At 41.5% G+C, this 19,267-nt stretch overlaps 1 pseudogene; it reads left to right on the top strand.

Annotated features, from left to right (window-relative positions):
* The first annotated feature begins 13,992 nt into the window (after positions 1 to 13,992).
* Positions 13,993 to 14,730, top strand: LOC102815802 (annotated as a pseudogene).
* The last annotated feature ends 4,537 nt before the right edge of the window (positions 14,731 to 19,267 follow it).

Below are 19,267 nucleotides of genomic sequence, written 5' to 3'. Positions count from 1 at the left end.
TCTAGCCCACACAGACCTGTTTCAGACTTCTGACCATCAGAACTATAAGATAGTACATTTGAGTTGGTTTAAGCCACTAAGTTGTGGTAATGTTCTACAGCAGCCTTAGAAAACTAATAGAGTACAACTCTGCTTTTTAAAAGTGAGCTTTCTATTTACTGACACAAAGGAACCTTTTGATCAATAAAATGCCTTCAGGGAAGGTTACCAGGAAGTCTCTAATTTTGTTTGAATGCTAGACAAGTCATTTGGCACATTCTCTACATAATTTTCTTTTTTTTTTTTTATTTTTCAGTGTGAATTGAATAAAGGTTTATAGAAAACATCATCAACTTTACATTCACCAAATCATACATGTTGTTTCATCTCATTGATTACAAGCCCCTCCATGCAACAACAGTTATCCTGCTTGTTCCCTGTGATTCCTGTTTGCTTTCCATCCACCTTCCTATCCCTTTTCAATTTTGTCCTTGGGAAAATGTTGTTCTTTTGATCTTGAATGACCAACTATTCAGCAGTAAACATACCTTGCTAGTGTTGTTGGTCCCATCTATGAACTTATCTACTGCTTGGCTGAAAATTGGACCACTAGAGTGAGTTCCTGTTAAGACCTGAAGGATGGTTGAGGGCCATAGTCTCAAGTTCTTCTAGTCTCTTTCTGACCAGTCTTTATTATCATTATTATTAAATAACTTTGAGCTTTGTTCCACATTTCCTCCCACTCTATCCGAGACCCTCTAATGTGATCCCTTTCACAGCATGGGGCTTAACACAAAAAACTAGACATTTTTAAAAAATAATTGAAGAGTCAACTTGTCTAAAGTTTCCTCCATATTCTTCCTCACTTATGTATAACATATAAGGCTGAACCTCTATAGGAACCTGCCAATACATTGTTTTTTCTTTCTACATTCCCTTGGGTTCCACCACATCATATGCAGATATTTTTGTTGGTTTTTCTATGAAGCATTATTATTGATAGTTTTTCCAGAACACCCATTTTTCTGCATTTATTAATAGGAAATACTGAATGAAATCTAGTTTTTAACATTTACATGGAATTGTCCTCAATATTTATTTTTATTATTGAGATGTTGGTAATGATAACTAATGCTTATGGAGTCCTATGCTAATTGCTCCATAGAGGAGTTACTTTCGTGTGTCCTACTAAGTAATTATCATTGTTATCTCCAGTTTATAATTGAGAACACTGAAGCTTAAACAGGTTAAAAAAAACCTGTCCACTAATTCACAAATACTAAGTGTAAGCCCATAGTGTAAGCCCAGTTCTCCACAACGCTAAAGTGCAAATCTTTAATTCTACAGATACCTTAGGTACGAAAACTTGAGCTAAACTCTGGACTAAATCTAATCAAGGTCTGTGAGTCATTTGTAGTGTTACTTCTTGAGTTTTGTTGGGTTGTTGATTGAGGTTTTATTATTTGTGTGTGTGTTTTACTAAAATTCTGGTCTTGGTTTGGGCATTCTAATAATTACCTTCTTTTTTGGATGTTGTTGTTGTTATGTACTATGTTATGTGCAATTCTGACTCATAGTGACCCTGTACAGGGTTCCGAGGCCATAAATCTTTATGGGAGCAGAAAGCCTCATCTTTCTCCCACGGAACCGCTGGTGGTTTCGAACAGCTGACCTTGCAGTTTGCAGCCCAATTCGTAACCACTAGGATAGTGAATTCTAATTTGAGGGGCTAAAGTAGTTGGGGGTCTGATTAATGGAGGCTTAACTGTATGAATGCATTATGATACTGCCTTTGTTGATGAATGCAAAGAATACTGGTAGTAAATGGAGCCTTGGACAGGATGAGCATTTGAGCAGTATCAGCCAAAACTCTCTGCTGTATCTTCATGGCATTAACCAGTCATACTAGAGACAGAAAAAAAAAAAAAAAAAAAAATGCCACTCTACATAAATCTATTGTACTGAATGGCTTTTATGAGTCACCTAATGTGTCTGTCAGTTAGATGAGAGGGTTGTTGTTGATAGGTGCCATTGAGTTGGTACTGACTCATACTGATCTTATGCACAACAAAACAAAACACTGCCAAGCCACTGTGCCAATCCATCTCATTGGGGGTCTTCCTCTTTTTGCTGACCCTCCACTTTAGCAAACATGATGTCCTTCTCCAGGGATTCATCCCTCTTGATACTAAACATGTACAAAATATGAGAGATGAAGTCTGGCCATCCTGGCTTTTAAGAAGCATGTTGGCTGCTTTCAAAACAGATTTGTTGGTTCTTCTGGCAGTCCATGGTACTTTTAATTTTCTTCTCCCACACCATAACTCAAATGCATCAATTCTTCTATGGTTTTCCTTATTCATTGTCCAACTTTAACATGCATACAAGGCGACTGAAAATGCCATGATTTGCGTCAGGCACAACTTAGTCCTCAAACTGTCATCTTTGCTCTTCAACACTTTAAAGAGGTCTTGTGCAGAAAATTTGCCTAATGCAATATGCCATTTGATTTCTTGACTGCTGCTTCCAATGGAAGAGTCATTTCCTCACTAAAATGTGAGCCCCAGTAACCCACAACCTCCCGTTAGTGAGAGTAGCTGTGTGAGTGAATCTGCTGATGTGGCTGGAAAGCATGTTTACGACCAACTGTGCACTGTCCTGTGAAAGCCCATCTGTCACTCTTCTGGTATGATTCCTGCACAGAATCAGAACACAACCTTCTCTGCAACACATCCATTCTACTCTCATCTGAAAAGAACATTGACTAACCTTCATTGAACCCTTTCTCGTGCACCTACTAAAGTTGTTGTGGTTGTTGTTGTTAGGTGCCATTGAGTCAGTACTGACTCATAGTGACCCTATGTACAACAGAACGAACCTCTGCCCAGTCCTGGGCCAACCTCACAATTGTTGCCACACTTGAGCTCGTTGATGCTGCCATTTTGCCAATCCATCTCACTGGGGGTCTTCCTATTTTTCTCTGATCCTCCACCTTACTAAACCTACTAGAGTAGACACTTTGTAGTCATTCTCTTAAGCCCTACAGAAGCCCTGCAAGAAGGTATTGTTGTCCTCATTTTGCTGATGAGGAAGCTAAATCTCAGAAAGTTAAATCACTTAATTCAGACATTTGGCAAAGATGAAATGCTATTGCTTTCAAAATGCCAGAGTTCTAGTAGGTATTGTGGACACAGAAACAAATAAGCATAGTCTATTGAGAGAAGTCAAGGAGCTCTGGTAGCGTAGTGGTTATGAATCTGGCTGCGAACCGCAAAGTCAGCAGTTCGAAACTACCAGAAGCTCCATGGGAGAAAGATGAGGCTTTCTGCTCCCGTAAAGAATTAAAGCTTCAGAAACCCTGTTCAGGATCGCTATGGGTCAGAACTGACTCAATGGCACTTAACAACAACAACAATTGAGAGAAGTCAAGTGATAGGGCAACCTATAGGATGCCGTGGGAGCAGAGGGAGGTGTTGAGTATGGGAAGGAAGAGAAAGTTCTAAGAAGACTTCCTGGAAGAGGTGCACATGAGCTGATTTTCAAGTTCTTCTAGGATTCATGAAGTTGAAGGGAGGAAAAGAGATTCCTGGGAGAAAGCAAGAAGTAGAGACACAAAGTAACTTGGAATGCAATGAAGATGGAACAGGAAGAAAGGATCCCAAATGGTGTCTCAGGTTAAGTACTGTGTTGCTAATCAAAAAGTCAATGGCTCAAACCCACTAGCTACACCACAGGAGAAAGATGAGGCTATCTACTCACATAAAGATTTACCATTTTAGAAATCCAAGGGAGCAAGTCTACTGGATCCTATAAGACCTTGTTTCTGCCAGGTGCCATTTGGATATTGATAACATCATTCACTGGCCATACAATAGCATCAACTTAAAAATTAGCCTTCTATATTTGGTAGAATATTTCATTAAGTCATCATATTGTTGTAGTTGTTGTTGCTAAGTGCTACTGAGTTAGTTCTGACTCATAACAGCCCTCTATTGCAAGCTAATTAAGTTTAAGGAACTCACCCCTAATGTGATGGCTAGAACTCACCCCTGGTGTGGCATTGTAAGATAAGCACTCAACCATAAGTTTGGTTTGAACCACAGGCTTGGCTGTTCAAACTCACCATTCGCACCTCAGAAACCCTATACAGGGTCGCTATGAGTCAAACTGACTCGATGGCACTTAACAACAACAACAACAATGTGATGGCTGAGAACATAAAGGGAAGGAAGACAACGTTGGGAAATGACATAAAATACAGAAGCCAATTTTTGGCGGGCTTCACATCCTCTGTTAAGGATCTTTGATTGCCTTCTAGAATTTTAAAGCATTTTAAGGTAGAAGTTGACAGGAATTTTGATGTTGTCATGTGCCATCAAGTCAATTCCAACCCACAACAGAACGAAACACTGCCCAGTCCTGTGCCAGTCTCATGATCATTGTTGTTTGAGCCCATTGTTGCAGCCATGGGCTCTGTCTGTGTCAGTCCATCCTCAGGAGTGTCTGTGTGGAATGTTTATGTTGGTGTCTGTCTGGGACAAGCCATCTCATTGTGGGTTTTCCTCTTTTTCATTGACCCTCCACTTTACCAAACATGGTGTCCTCTTCCATGAACTGGTCCCTCCTGATAACATGTCCAAAGTCTGTGAGTTAAAGTTTCTTCATCTTTGCTTCTAAGGAGAATCTTGGCTATATTTCTTCCAAGACAGATTTCTGTGTTTTTTCTGGCAGAGTATATGAATATATCATATTAACATATCAAATGAGGAAACCTTCATCTTCTAAATGCTAAGGTTTCACATAAATATGTACAGAAATCTTAGGGAATGGCTTTAGTCCTTGCTGGATCCTTCAGATTTACAGAAAACATAGGGAAGAACTTGATTTGGTGTCTTTTGACAAGTCAGCATGTCCCTTCTGTAAAATACTATGTATGCTTGAATTTTTTCTGTACTAACTGCTGTCCAAAAAGTTGCCTGAAGGATTGCCCTGAGTTTTACTGGTGCTTCTTCTCCGTTTTACTCTTTGTTGTCACCACTTCTGCCTCTTCATACAGCCCACAGAGAGATAACATGACACATGACCACACCTGAGTCCTGGAGTAAAGGAACATTGTATCACCCATTGATAAACAGACTGTCATTCCTGGACAGATAGGAAACCTCTGATCTGCCATTTATTGGTGTGTATCTGCCATAACTTGGTGTGTATCACACAGAATTGTGTCGCCCCCCCAAATATGTGTCAACTCTGTGGTCTGACAGTTATGCAATGATATATTATGTCAGTTATGTTGATGACTCGCCATGATGTGATCTGATATGATAAACCAATAAAAGGATTAGAGGTGGGTTGCAATCTCTTTCATCCAATCACAGCCCTGATCCAATGTAAGGGAGTTCCCCAGGACTGTGGCCAGCAACACGTTTTACTTACAAGAGATAAAAGGAGAGAGAAATGAGCAGAGATCAGAGGGGCTTACTATCACCAAAAAGAGAAGAGCTGGGAGAAGAGTGTGTCCTTATGATGTGTGAAGTCGTTGCACTGTGAAGCACCTAGATTCTGGGACGGATTGGTGCTAAAATACATGGGCATCTCCAAGGCATGCTAGACCTATACTTGCTGAAAGGTTCTTCAGAGCAGGTGCTCTGAATTCAGACTTCTAGTTTCCTAAACTATGAAAGAATAAATTTCTGCTTGCTAAAGCCATCCAGTTGTGGTATTTCTGTTATAACAGTACTAGATAACTAAGACAGCATGTTTTCCCAGGGATGGGCTACACCAAATCAGCTGCACTTTCTCAGCTTCCTATTGTAAGCACTGTCACAAGTTTAAAACAGACTCTTTGGCCAATGTTAGAGATACAATCTACAGCCATGGGAACCATTTTCCTTTCTCTGAATTAATCTATTCTTTAGAGTAATTGACCATTGTTGTTGTTGTTAAGTGCCGTTAAGTCGATTCTGACCCATAGCTACCCTGTATAAGGTTTCCAAGGAGCCCCTGGTGAGCTTGAACCACCGACGTTGCAGTTCAAACAACTTTGCGGTCTAACACATTAACTCACAGCACCACACGATAGCTTTAGTTAAACATCCACATTCTAGCCACCTAATCTTTCCAGACTAGCTTTGTGGTAGTGGTGGTGGGAGTGGTGGGAGTGGGCTGTAGAGTCGATTCCAACTCATAGAGATCCTGTATAGGGTTTCCGAGGCTGTACATCTTTACAGACACAGAAAACCCCATCTTTCTTCTGAAGAGCAGCTGGTGGGTTTGAACTGCTGACCTTGCAGTTGGCAGCTCAACAAGTAACCCATTACACCCCCAGAACCACCACTAGATTAGAAGATAAATATATAAGTCTCAACAACAACCATGACTTTGAGTAGCTCTTTCCTTGTCTAACTCTGGACTCATGGTGTGGTGCAGTAGGATCAGTACTGGACTGCAAACCACAAGGGTCAGCAGTTCAAACCCACCAGCTGCTCCTCGAAAACCCTATACATAGCCATTGTGAGTTGAAACCAACTCAATGTCACTTAGCAACAACAATAAGTGTAGTTCAAAAGAATCATCTCTTACCTCACTTGTTGACATGCAGAATTGTCTTCGGATTGCCAAAAGACTAACTGCACTCATTTACGCAATGCTGTTTTGTCTAGCCATTGAGTTCTAATCAGCCATCAAGTCACTTCTGATTCATGGCAACCGCATGTGTATCAGAACAGATCTGAGCTCCATAGGGTTTTCAGTAGCTGGTGTTTCAGAAGCAGATTACCAGGCCTTTCTTCCAAGGTACCTCTGGATGGACTCAAACCTCCAAATTTGTGGTTATGAGTGGAGCACATTAACCATTTCACCACGGGCAGACACCATATTCCATACTGGACTTTATGTTGTATCCTAAGTATACAGTGTGAACAAGGAAGACTTGATCACAGACTCACAGAGCTGGTTTTCTATGAGAAGGATCCAACACAGGGTGTGGGCTGGGGGACTCAGCTGAAGAAGCATCCTGGGGTCCCCACTTCCCTCTGCCCATGGGATTAGACTCTTAAAAGAGAAGTGCCACAGGCCTGCGATGCTATAATTATCTCCGCCATTTAAGGATTATGCTCCTGGGAGACTATAATTATCCAAATATTGTTGTATTCGGGGATATTTGACTTACAAGGAGTGCCTTCATTTTTTACAGGATCTTTCCAGGGGGCCCAAAGGGTGTGTCCTCTCTAATGTGGTTCTTGAAAAAAAACTGGAAATAAACAGCTGCATCTGGCATGAGGGTGGGGCCCAGCTGAATCTAACCCAACCAAGGACTTTCAATGTGGGCCAAGAGGAACCGGCTTCTTTTAGTCTCCTGAAAAGAGTTCTCTCTAGTTCAGAACCTGGAGACTTCATTCTTTTTCAGTCCCACCCTTCTTCTCCCTGTGCTGTGGTTAAGTGCCATCAAATCTGTTCAGACTCATAGCGACCCTGTATAGGGTTTCCGAGGAGTGGCTGGCGGGTTTGAACTGCCAACTTAGTGGTTAGCAATCCTGTGCTTATCCTACAGCACCACACCAGGATTCCCTACCCACCCACCCACAAATGCACCTTGCATCTTAGGGAAATTGTTTTAAAAATTCTGAACATTTTAAGACAACATCTTCCTGAGGTTTGCAAATCCTGTTGTTCACATCATTAGATTCCTCTCCCCCAGCAACCTTTATTGCTCCCTCTGAGTCCAACATGATGAGACTTACTGTAAAAAAAAAAATTGTATAGCCAGAAATGGGTGATGGAGTGGTGGTTATGTGCCGTGGAGTCAGTTCCGACTCATAGCGACCCTGTACAGAGTTTCCGAGGCTGTAAATCTTTATGGGAGCAGAATACCTCATCTTTTTCCCATGGAACAGCTGGTAGTTTTGAACTGCTGACCTTTAGGTTAGCAGCTCAATTCATAACCACTTCGCTACCAGAGCTCTTATGGAGAAAGCAGAGAAAAAGATTTGTCTGTGTGGGAAAGCCCACCAACCCAAGCATTGCCATCGTGTTGATTATGACTCATAGTGATCCTATATAGAATTTCTGAAACTATAAATGTTTATAGAAGCAAGCAATCTCATCATCCTCTCACAGTGTGGGAAAGAGGTGTATAATTCAATTCAGTGAACTTCCTTGTTGAAAATGTCTGCAGTTCTTACTGTGCTGCAAGCATTATTCCATGCATTTTATGTGTTTCGATAATTCCAAAAGCATCCTTATAAGGTGTACTGTTACCTTGTCCATTTAACAGATGACAAAATCAAGAAACAGAGAAGTTGGAAGATTTTCTCCATGTCACACAGCTAGTAGATGACAGAATGAGGATTAAAACCAGGCAAGGAAGTCTGAAAAGAGATCGTGTCTTAGATAATATTTAGGGAGCATTGCTAATTGTGGTAGATGTGTAATGATATTGTAATTAGGTGGTTTTCTTAATTGTTTTGATCAAGTGATATGGAATCTGCTTTAAAATAACCAAGGAAAACAATGATACATATATTCCTTTCTATTCATTTTCTGCACTGTCCTCTCTCCTGCTTCATCCCTTTATACGATATTAACTAGCACAACAAAATGTAGCAGTGTGCCCAGACATAAGGAGAAAGCTTTCTGCAGGATGCACTAGGAAGCACCAGTGATCACTTCAGCAAGAATGAAGCTATTTGGGGATCCATTACAAGCAATCATTTCAAGAACAGATACATAGTACAGATTCACGCACAGTTCAGTGAGCAAAGCACTCTCAGAAAGCATCAGTGAATAACTACTGAACCCAAATGCCTCCGGAACTCTGAGTGATAGAAAGTCAACAGACCTTCTTGTCTGTCATTTTGGAATTTTTTTTTTTTTAATTAGTGATTACAAGCCATTTTTGTGCAATATGACAGATCTCGCCAAAGAAAGTCCCATGCACATATCTTGCAAACAAACACAGGATATAGAAACCATAATTCCCAGAAAGAAAGAAGAATAGCTTTTGATATCACTCCATCTCCAACTATCTGAATTTCTTCCAAATGATAATGTGAAACTTTCATATGATAAAATCTAATCAAAGGCAAGACCTCAAGGGTCAAACTGATATGCAAGTATTTCAAACAGCCACTAAAGCAATGTCTCCCTGAATACCTGTATAATTAAGCAAAGCTTTGTGACCCACTAAGAAGCTTTAGTAGCGTAGTGGTTATGAAACGGGCTGCGAACCTCAAGGTCAGCAGTTCAAAACCAGGAGAAAGATGAGGCTTTCTGCTCCGGTAAAGATTTACAGCCTTGGAAACCCTGTACAGGGTCGCTATGGGTCGGAACCGACTCGATGGCATATAACAACAACAAAAAGCGTCCACGAGTTGGAGACCTTCCCATGTTAAAGTGCTGTAGAGAGAAGATTCTCAGAAAGATCCAAACAAGTACAGATTAATTAAAACTGCAGGTCATACTCATCTGTTTTACATAAAGATACTCTTGATCCATTTGATCAAAGTCATATTGCTCTGCTTTCCGTACTTGCCCATCAAAAACTACTTGCTGAATGAATGAATGAAAGTTAAGGTGTTTATTAATTCATACTTTCTCAGTAAAAAGTGGTTTTAAAAAAGGCAAAACTCAAACCGGTCTATAATTTTTAAAATAAATGAATATGAGGAACAGGGATTTATTTCCTTGTGGAACTAGACATTCCAGAGCTGGTCTGGTTTCAGGCCCAGATGAACCAGGTGGCACAAACTATCGTTAGAGCCTGGTTTCTCCCCATCTCTCAGCAGGACTTTTCCCTGCAAATCTATTTTCAGGCATGCTGTGCCCACAGCTGCCAACACTCCAAGAAATACCCTCCTCTCTACAATTCTAGCAGAAAAAAGTATTGTGATCAAGTGCTGGAGTTCACTTGGTTTCTACAGATGTGTAGCCTCATGTTTTTCGTCCAGCTATCTCAGGCTCCCATGAGAATTTAGTCCCTAATGCTAAAGGAGGAGCTCTGGTAGCGCAGTGGTTACGAATTGGTTACGTAATCTCACGGTTAGCAGTTCGAAACTACCAGCTGTTCGGTGGGAGAAAGATGAGGCTTTCTGCTCCCGTGAAGATTCACAGCTTCGGAAATACTATGCAGGGTCACTATGAGTCAGAACCGACTCCACGGCACATAACAACAACAACAACAATGCTAAAGGAGCTCTGGTACCATAGTGGTTACGAATCGGGCTGCTAACCTCAAGGTCAGCAGTTGGAAACCACCAGCTGTTCCGCGGGAGAAAGATGAGGCTTTCTGCTCCCGTAAAGATTTACAGCCTCGGAAACCCTGTACAGTGTCTCTGTGAGTTGGAACCGACTCCACAGTACTTAACAACAACAACAACAATGCTAAGGTGATTATGAATACTAAGGGTAGTGTGGGTCTTGGATAGACTAGATTGTTTATCCCTGAGTTAGGGAGTACCCAGAGTGAACCAGAGTAGAAGTGGGGTTTCCCAAGACGGAAATTGTAGTGTTATTACCTAAAATGTTGTTGTTGTTGTTAAGTGCTGTCAAGTCGGTTCCGACCCATAGCAACCCTGTATAGGGTTTCCAAGGAACGACTGGTGAGCTCGAACCATCCATTTTGTAGTTCAAATGGCTTTGCAGTCTGGCGCATTAACCCACAGCGCCACACCAAGACCTAAAATGGTGGTGGCTGTGTGCCATGGAGTCGGTTCTGACTCATAGCAACCCTGTCCAGGATTTCCGAGGCTGTAAATCTTTATGGGAGTAGAACGCCTTCTCTTTCTCCGGCAGAACAGCTGGTAGTCTCGAACTGCTGACCTTGCTGTTCACAGCCCAATTCGTAACCACTACGCTACCAGAGGTCCTTAGACCTAAAATAGGGACATTTCATTAATTTAATTAGCAGTTGTTGTTAAGTGCCATAGAGCCAGTTCCGACTCTTAGCAACCATGTATAGGGTTTCCAAGGAGCAACTGGTAGCGTAGTGGTTACGAATCGGGCTGCAAGCCGCAAGGTCAGCAGTTCGAAACTACCAATGGTTCCGCGGGAGAAAGATGAGGCGGTCTGTTCCCGTAAAGATTTACAGCCTCGGAAACCCTGTGTAGGGTCGCTATGAGTCGGAACCGACTCCACGGCACATAGCAACAACAACAACAAGGAGCAACTAATGGGTTTGAACCACCAATCTTGCAGCTAGAAATCCAATGCTTAACCTACAGTGTCTTCCAGGATTCCTTCATTAGCATGACAGCTAATTAATTTTTGTTAGATACATAATTTAAAAACTTTCAATGGAGGAAAAACCACGTGTTAGTGTCCTGGTGTGGTGCTGTGGGCTAACGCTGGAGTGCTAAATCAGTTTGAACTGCGTGATCGGCAGTTTAAGCTCGCGCCGCTCCTTGGAAACCCTATACAGCATCGCTATGGGTTGGAACTGACTCACCGGCACTTAACAACAACAATAAGGGGTAAATATAGTCCTACTGCCTCTTCCTGCCACTTAGAAGCAAACTAACGCAGAGGAGAAAAGAAAAGAAAGGCCGAAGAGGAGATAGGACAAAAGAGTAACAAATTTAAGCATACACTTGTAGGTGACTACTCTTTCTTCAAAGTGGCCTGGTTGGATGGTTGTACACTTACTTCAGCACACCTGCCATTGGGATGCTTTTTGAAACGGCCTTCAGAATCAAGTTGTTTTGCTGAAGGCAAGGATCTTGTTTGTCTCATACCCTGGGGGGCTCCAGGACTGAGCACAATGCTTAGTAGATATTAAGTGTTCAACAAATGCTTTTCATTAGGTAAATACTTAACTGTCAAATCTCTTTAGATTGACTTTTAATTTTGACCCCTCCCCCCAGAAAAGCAAAATAAAATTCTGTCTGGCACCTTGCTTTCTAGACTTATTGTCAAGTGACTTCTGTATGTTTCATCACAGTAAAGTGGAGGAAAGACATAGATCCTAAGTTTTAATCAGGGTGCTTCACATGATATATGAAGGGGCTTCAAAGAGTTCACGGGAAAACTCCATGATCTTTTAACTCCATTTTTTTCATGAAATTTCTGAAGTCCCCTTCTACTGCATAGTGTTACAACATGTTATCACATATGTTGTTGTTAGGTACCATCAAGTCGGTACCAACTCATAGCGACCTTATGCACAGCAGAACGAAACACTGCCCGATCCTGGGCCAACATCACTACACATATATATGCTCATGCAAACTAACTCTGAGTTAGACAGGGTGTTGATATTGTTATGATGAGCAAATAGAAGCTTCTAGAATTAGCCACTAAGATCATGCAGCTACTAGGTGAGGTGGCCTGGCCAATATCAATATCTCATTTTTGTTCTATTACACATGCTCCACTTTGCTATCATCTCTTTTACCTGCAAACAGACTCTAATATATGGCCCCTTCTGCAAAATAAAGAACTGAACGTGATACTGTGGTTTTCAAAATATTTTGTAGCAGCAGTCCTTATTTTTCAAACAAAATGTTAACTGAAGCCCAAATTTTAAATAAACGAGCAAATCAATCAATTAATAGTCTCTCTGCATAAGGGAGGAAGGTTTGCCTGGAGTCTTGCAGCACCTAGGCTAAAACCTAAAACCCCTGAACAAGATTTGAGTATGTAGTAGACATTTCCGTCCAGCTCTTGGTGGAGAAGAGCAAAAAGGAAGAGAAAACAGGAGCTATCCTCATGAGGAAGAAATAACATGTCTCAGGCACAAGGAGTCACGTGTGCAAAGGTATCCAGACATGAATATGATGAGACTTGATAGACAGTAGGAGTCCCTGGGTGGTGCAAACACTGCTAACTGAAAGGTGAGTAGCTTTGAGTCCACCCAGAGGTTCCTTGCAAGAAAACTCAGTATTGAAAATCCTCCGGAGCACAGTTCTACTCAGACATATCTGTGGTTTCCATGAGTCAAGAGCAACTAAACAGGAACAGTTGTTTGGTATGGGTTAGAGAAAGCTAAGGAGCTCTAGTGTTACCATGGTTATGCACTCAGCTGCTAACTGAGCTGGTTTGAACCCACCAGCCACTCTATGAGAGAAAGATGGGACTGTCTACTTCTATAAAGATTACAACCATGGAAATCCTATGGGTCCTTTCTACTCTGTGCTATGGGGTCCAAGCATGAGTCAGAACTAACTTGAGGGCAATGGGCAAGAGAAAGTGGTGGGGTTAGAGCACAGAGTCTGAAGGGCCTCGATGACTTAATAAAAACTATGGCCTTATCTTGTGAGTCAGAAAGTGTGATGAGCTTATTCACCTATTTCTCTTTTTTAAGTATGGAAGCCAAATTGGGACAGGTGAGACCCAGGGACACTAGTTCGCCTTGGTTTATCCCTGTGCTAGACACTACTCAGAAACCACATACAATGCTCCTCTCCTGCCTGAGCCCTGTGGCAGTTGCACATCCACTTCCAGCACCTTGCAGTGACAATGAGAAGTGGTACAAGCCAGCCCAGGTGGAAATATTTAAGAGCTGGAGGCCGCTTCACACTCTCCCCCACCTGCTCAATAGATATTCCTATTGAGGAGGTGATGTCACAAGATGGAGGAAGCCTAAATCCTGGGAAGACATGTGCACACACACAGTCAGATACCACACCGCCCTATAAACCACATTGCAGAGTTTGCGTGAATAAGAAATAAACATTTCTTGTACAAAGCCATTATGTAGAAGATTTCATTCCTACAAGCCCCAGACCTTGCCAATTGGTTTTTTGTTGTTAGTTACAATTAGATCCAATCCATTACCTTGCATGGTGACCACGTGTGATCCATGAGTTTTTCATTGCTGTGATCTTTCGGAAGTAGATCACCAGACTCATCTTTTGCGGTACCTCTGGATGAGTTCAAACTGCCAATCTTTCAGCTAATAGCCAAACACTGAACTGTCTGTGCTACCAACTGACTCCTTGTCTATTGAGAAGATTAAAAAAAAATAAAATAAAATAAGCTTTTTTTCGTGACGCCGAGGAGGCCGTCGGTTGCTTCACCATGAAACTGAACATCTCCTTTCCAGCCATTGGCTGCCAGAAACTCATTGAAGTGGATGATGAACGCAAGCTTCGTACCTTTTATGAGAAACGAATGGTCACAGAAGTTGCTGCTGACTCGCTGGGTGACGAGTGGAAGGGTTATGTTGTCCACATCAGTGGTGGGAATGACAAGCAGGGTTTTCCCATGAAGCAGGGCGTCTTGACCCGTGGCAGTGTCCGCCTGCTTCTGAGTAAGGGACATTCCTGTTACAGACCAAGGAGAACTGGAGAAAGAAAGCACAAATCTGTCCGGGGTTGCATTGTGGATGCCAACTTGGTCATTGTAAAAAAAAAGGAGAGAAAGACATCTCAGGACTGACAGATACAACTGTGCCTCATCGCCTGGGGCCCAAGAGAGCTCGCAGAATCCTCAGACTTTTAAATCTCTCTAAAGAAGATGATATCCGACAGTATGTTGTGAGAAAGTCACTGAACACAGAAGGCAAAGAAACCCAGGACCAAAGCGCCCAAGATTCAGCGTCTTGTTACTCCACGTGTCCTGCAACACAAACGTTGGCGTATTGCTCTGAAGAAACAGCTCACTAAGAAAAACAAGGAGGAGGCTGCAGAATATGCCAAGCTTTTGGCCAAGAGGATGAAGGAGGCCAAAGAAAAACGTCAGGAACAGATTGCCACGAGACGGAGGCTGTCTTCTCTGAGAACTTCTACCTCCAATTCGGAATCTAGTCAAAAATAAGAAATTTCTATGTGTGACAAATAAATATGCTCATATTAAATCTAAAAAAAAAAAAAAATCAAATCATCAATGAATAAATCAGAGACTAACAAGCCAATACACAGCTGAGAGTAAAATGAGATGCATAGGCTGCCACTAAGAAGTAGTTTGGAAGGGTTTGCTGGGTTAGTAGCCTCTGTAGGAGCCCTAAAGAATGTCAAATAGAACTTGAAGAGGTCTCGGAGGTCATTAGACAAGTGGCTCAGAGGAACTTCACAAATATGCCTGCCTTAATTGGCAATTGCTAGACTTCTCATGAGGCAAGAATCTATAAAAGGATAGTGATAGCTCAAGCTCTATCTGATTGTTTTTCCAAGTGAGGAAGATCGAGCCTGGTTTGTTTTTTTAACAAACCATATTTTTAGTGGAGTCCATTATGAATCTTACATTTTTCAAGCTGTCTCAAAGCTTATTTTATGTTGACATATTTCAAAGCTTGCAAAATTCTTGCACAGGCTGAGATGGGGAGTTCAAAATGAAAATGCGTCGACAAGAGCATTACTTCATAAACCATTTCAGAAAAGCGAGCCCAGAGAGAAAATGATCATTTGTGGAATCCCGCACGTTATCATCCTGCTATTTTAAAACACTCCTGTTTACACTAGGCCCAGTGTGGTGAGAATTCCACTCCGTCCCTTCCTCAGAGCCTACCTCACAGCAACTCACCCACTCTGCTTGCTGCTCAGCAGATGCATTGAGCCAATATCATCTCTGTATCTCACTTAGCTATGGTCTCGTGCACTGACAACAAAAATAGAGATTCCCAGGCTTCCCAGGAATGTCCCTGGGTAGCACCAGCAGTTTGGGATCGAGTAACCGAAAACTTGAGGATTCGAACCCACCTAGTTGTACCACAGAAGAAAGGCCTGGAGATTTGTGTCCATAAAGATTTGTTGTTGTTGTTGTTGTTAAGTGCCATCGAGTCGATTCTGACCCATAGCGACCCTGTATAGGGTTTCCGAGGAGCAGCTGGTGAGTTTGAACTGCCAACCTTGCAGTTCAAATGGCTTTGCAGTCTGGCGCATTAAGCCACAGCGCCACACCAGGTTAGCACTAAGAAAACCTTAGATCCATTGTACTCTGTGGCACCAGAAGTCACCATGAGTCAGAATCAACTAGATGGCAACGTGTTTGGTTTTTTATGCTTTTTTTTTTTTTTTTTTTGTAAGACTTGGCTTCTTGGCTTTTTTAATATATTTCAGCTTCTAATATGTGTTGTTGTTGTTGTTAAGTGCCATGGAGTTGGTTCCAACCCGTAGCGAACCTATATAGGGTTTCCGAGGAGCACCTGGTGAGCTTGAACTTGCAGTTCAAACAGCTTTAACAGCTTTGCAGTCTGGTGCGTTAACGCACAGCACCATACCAGAACTCCCAGTTTATTTGATCGTACATTCAACAAATGTTGAATGATAAACTATCATGTCCTATTGTTTATGGCATTAATGCCAAAAGAGGGAGAAGAAAGGTGATGAAGAAATGATACTTATCTTCAAATAACTCAGCATTGTGTCTTCTCTTGGCTTTGTGGTTAGGTTTAGAAATTGCTCCAAAGAATTGTTCAGGTAAATAAGTGTTTTTCCTGGTTGGAGGAAATCAAACTACATCTTATGGTTTTGAAATATGCTTCTCAACTACTTATGTCTGAGGGAAAAGATGCGCTAAAGTTTTGATCACAGTTAAACTCAGGACTCTCTTCTTCCAGCGAGAATTAAGTGGGACCTCCAAAAGACCTGAAGACTATTTTCTATTCTGAATATCAAACCATTTCACTGGGCTATTAACTTGATTTGGTTGCCTTAGATTTTCACACAAGGGAGAAGCAGTTCTCCTTTTGCTGACCTGCTGTATGGAATTTTATTCAACCATCAAAAGAGTCCTTAACAAAATTCATAATTAGGCTTGGCAGCCTGAACAGAACTTACACACAAAGAGTTCTATGGTATCCAGAATGAAGACAATCTGATTAACTGACGGTCATAATTTAATTTAATAATCAGAAACAGCAGGAGCAAGAATTAGTTTCTGTTCCTCCACTCAGTTCCCTGATGTACCTGAGTCTGATATCAACAGGAAGAAAGTTGGACTCGGTAGGAAGAACAAGCTACTACTTAAAGGAATCAGCTAAGCAAATCAAAATACTATATTGATAACAATCTCATCACCTAAAAGACCCTGGCTATTATTTTTAACTATTGCTGATTTCTTAAGTTTCGCAAAGCCATATGTAATTTTTAAACTAACAATAAAATATATTAGTTTTTCAGTTGACTCCTGGTGTGGCACTATAGGATCTGTACTGGGCTTCAAACCACACGGTCACCAGTTCAAACTCACCAGTCACTCCTTGGAAACCCTACACAGTGTCGCTATGAGTCGGAACCGACTCGACAGCACTTGGCAACAACAACACTGGTATAATGAGCAATAAATGGTGCCCTCACGTAGAACCTTTTCTCTTGGTTTTCCTAATGCATTTTATTTATGACTGGTTTGTTTTATGTAGAACCTGATTTATTTATAGACACTGCTTTCAAAAGCGGAAAAAAATTTATTTTGTTTTGTTTGTCAAAGATTTGCCTTGCAAAACACACTGTTGTTCTGGGACACTTAATTGAGCCGACATTATCCTGTTTTAAAACATCACATTGTTAAGTAAACTTGACCTATGGTGCCAAAGTGCTCCTTCCTCTCCAGCTGTGTCATGCCAACACACATTTCTCATGGCATGCCGCAACTTTGCCAGGGGAAGAGCAGGCATAAATCCCCTCTGCAAAAATAATTAACATGCTTTTCTAACCTACAAAAATCTCCCAAAAATCTCAGCTCTTTTTCAAGGCAAAACTCTTGTACCAAAAGTAGAACATTTTCATTTACTCTTCTCTGGGCAAAACCTTTTCCCTAGAATTAGTTGGAAAAAGTGAAAATCTATCAAGAGAACTGAACTTCCTCATGTCTGTGCCATTGTGTTAAACATGGGGGAAAGTATTCCAAAATTACAAAAGTCAGACAAAGAACAGTGCACAAACATGTTTCCTACAACGTTATTCATAATTGCAAAGAAAAAGGAAAACAAAATGTTCACCATTCACATCTAGCCAATTCTGACTCATGGCAATTGTGAAGACCATGTGGGAGCCATGTCTGACTTCCTCTGGCTTCACAAGGGGGGGAAGAGAAACTCTAAATCAGCCCAAGGCAGATTCCTATGAAGCAGATTCCTATCAGACATGCTTCTACCCTCCTCTAACACCAAGCATCCCTCCCACAGCACTCTCGGCTTCACATCTGGGTTTGATGATCAATCCAGTGCAATGGCCACACACAACTCATAACAATACTCACAATTATGGAGTTTATTAGGGAAGTGACCAGGGTATAATTCAGCATCAAAACACAGCAGTTCTCCAGTCAAGAACACCTCTGGTCTGTCATACTGCAGACACGCCTCACTCTTGCTTTCAGTCTCTCAGCCATGTGGTCCCTTGGTCTCTGCCCTGATCAAGGACATGTTACAAAGTTCTTTTAGCCAGTCTGTGAATTTTGGACATTCCACAAGCCAGTCTCCTATCTGTAAGCACTCAGTCCATAGACCTAGAGCTGGAATCTGTCTGTCTCTCCATCCTGCTGCCTCTGGTGCTGTCTCTGCTGTCATCTCTGCCATCACCTCTTGACATCTCATACTCCACTCATGTTCTTCCTTCTTGATGGTCCTGGGATCTTCTTTTTCTCTGCTTCTGAGATGGCTCTTTTTAAGCCTAGTTAGAGGGCAAAACTAACCAATCCCAGCCTTAGAGTCTTGTATGCTTTATTTGCATGGACCCACCCAACCACTTGGCGTCCTGGTGTGGTGCTGCAGGTTAATACCTAGGACTGCAAGGTAAGCAGTTCAAGCTTACCAGCCATTCCTTGGAAACCCTATCACTATGAATTGGAACTGACTCAATAGCACTTAACAACAGCAACCCAACCACTTGGTGGGAATTAAGAAGGCTTTGAATAGAAAAGCCAGATCAAGTAAATTCAAGATACCACAGCAATTTTATGTGTTATAGAGTAGAACTCCTCCACAGCATTTTCTGCTCTGCAATCTTTGCTAAAGTGGATCACCAGGTCTTTCTTCTTTTATGCCTCTGGATGGGTTTGAACTGGCAGCCTTCATATTAGTAATCAAGGGCAAATTGTTTTCATCATGCAGGAAACTTCAGCAATGTGGCACTATTGAAGAATAAGTTATAGTGTAATTCCTATGATGGAATATTGTGTATTCTTTTAAAGTATGTTAATAAATATGTTTAATGACATAAATAAACATTATATGACAAGTAAAAAATTCATGTTATGTATAAAAGTAGATAGAAAACTCACCTGAAATTAATAGGCTACAATGTGTGTTATTAGCCTCATATGGATGCGAAACCTGGACAGTGAATAAGGAGGATCGTAGAAGAATTGATGCCTTTGAGTTGTGGTGTTGGAGGAGAATACTGAAAGTGCCATG

Source organism: Chrysochloris asiatica, unplaced genomic scaffold, assembly GCF_000296735.1.
Source record: "Chrysochloris asiatica unplaced genomic scaffold, ChrAsi1.0 scaffold00031, whole genome shotgun sequence".
In the NCBI taxonomy this organism is placed as follows: Eukaryota; Metazoa; Chordata; class Mammalia; order Afrosoricida; family Chrysochloridae; genus Chrysochloris; species Chrysochloris asiatica.
This window is presented reverse-complemented; position numbering and strand designations above follow the sequence as displayed.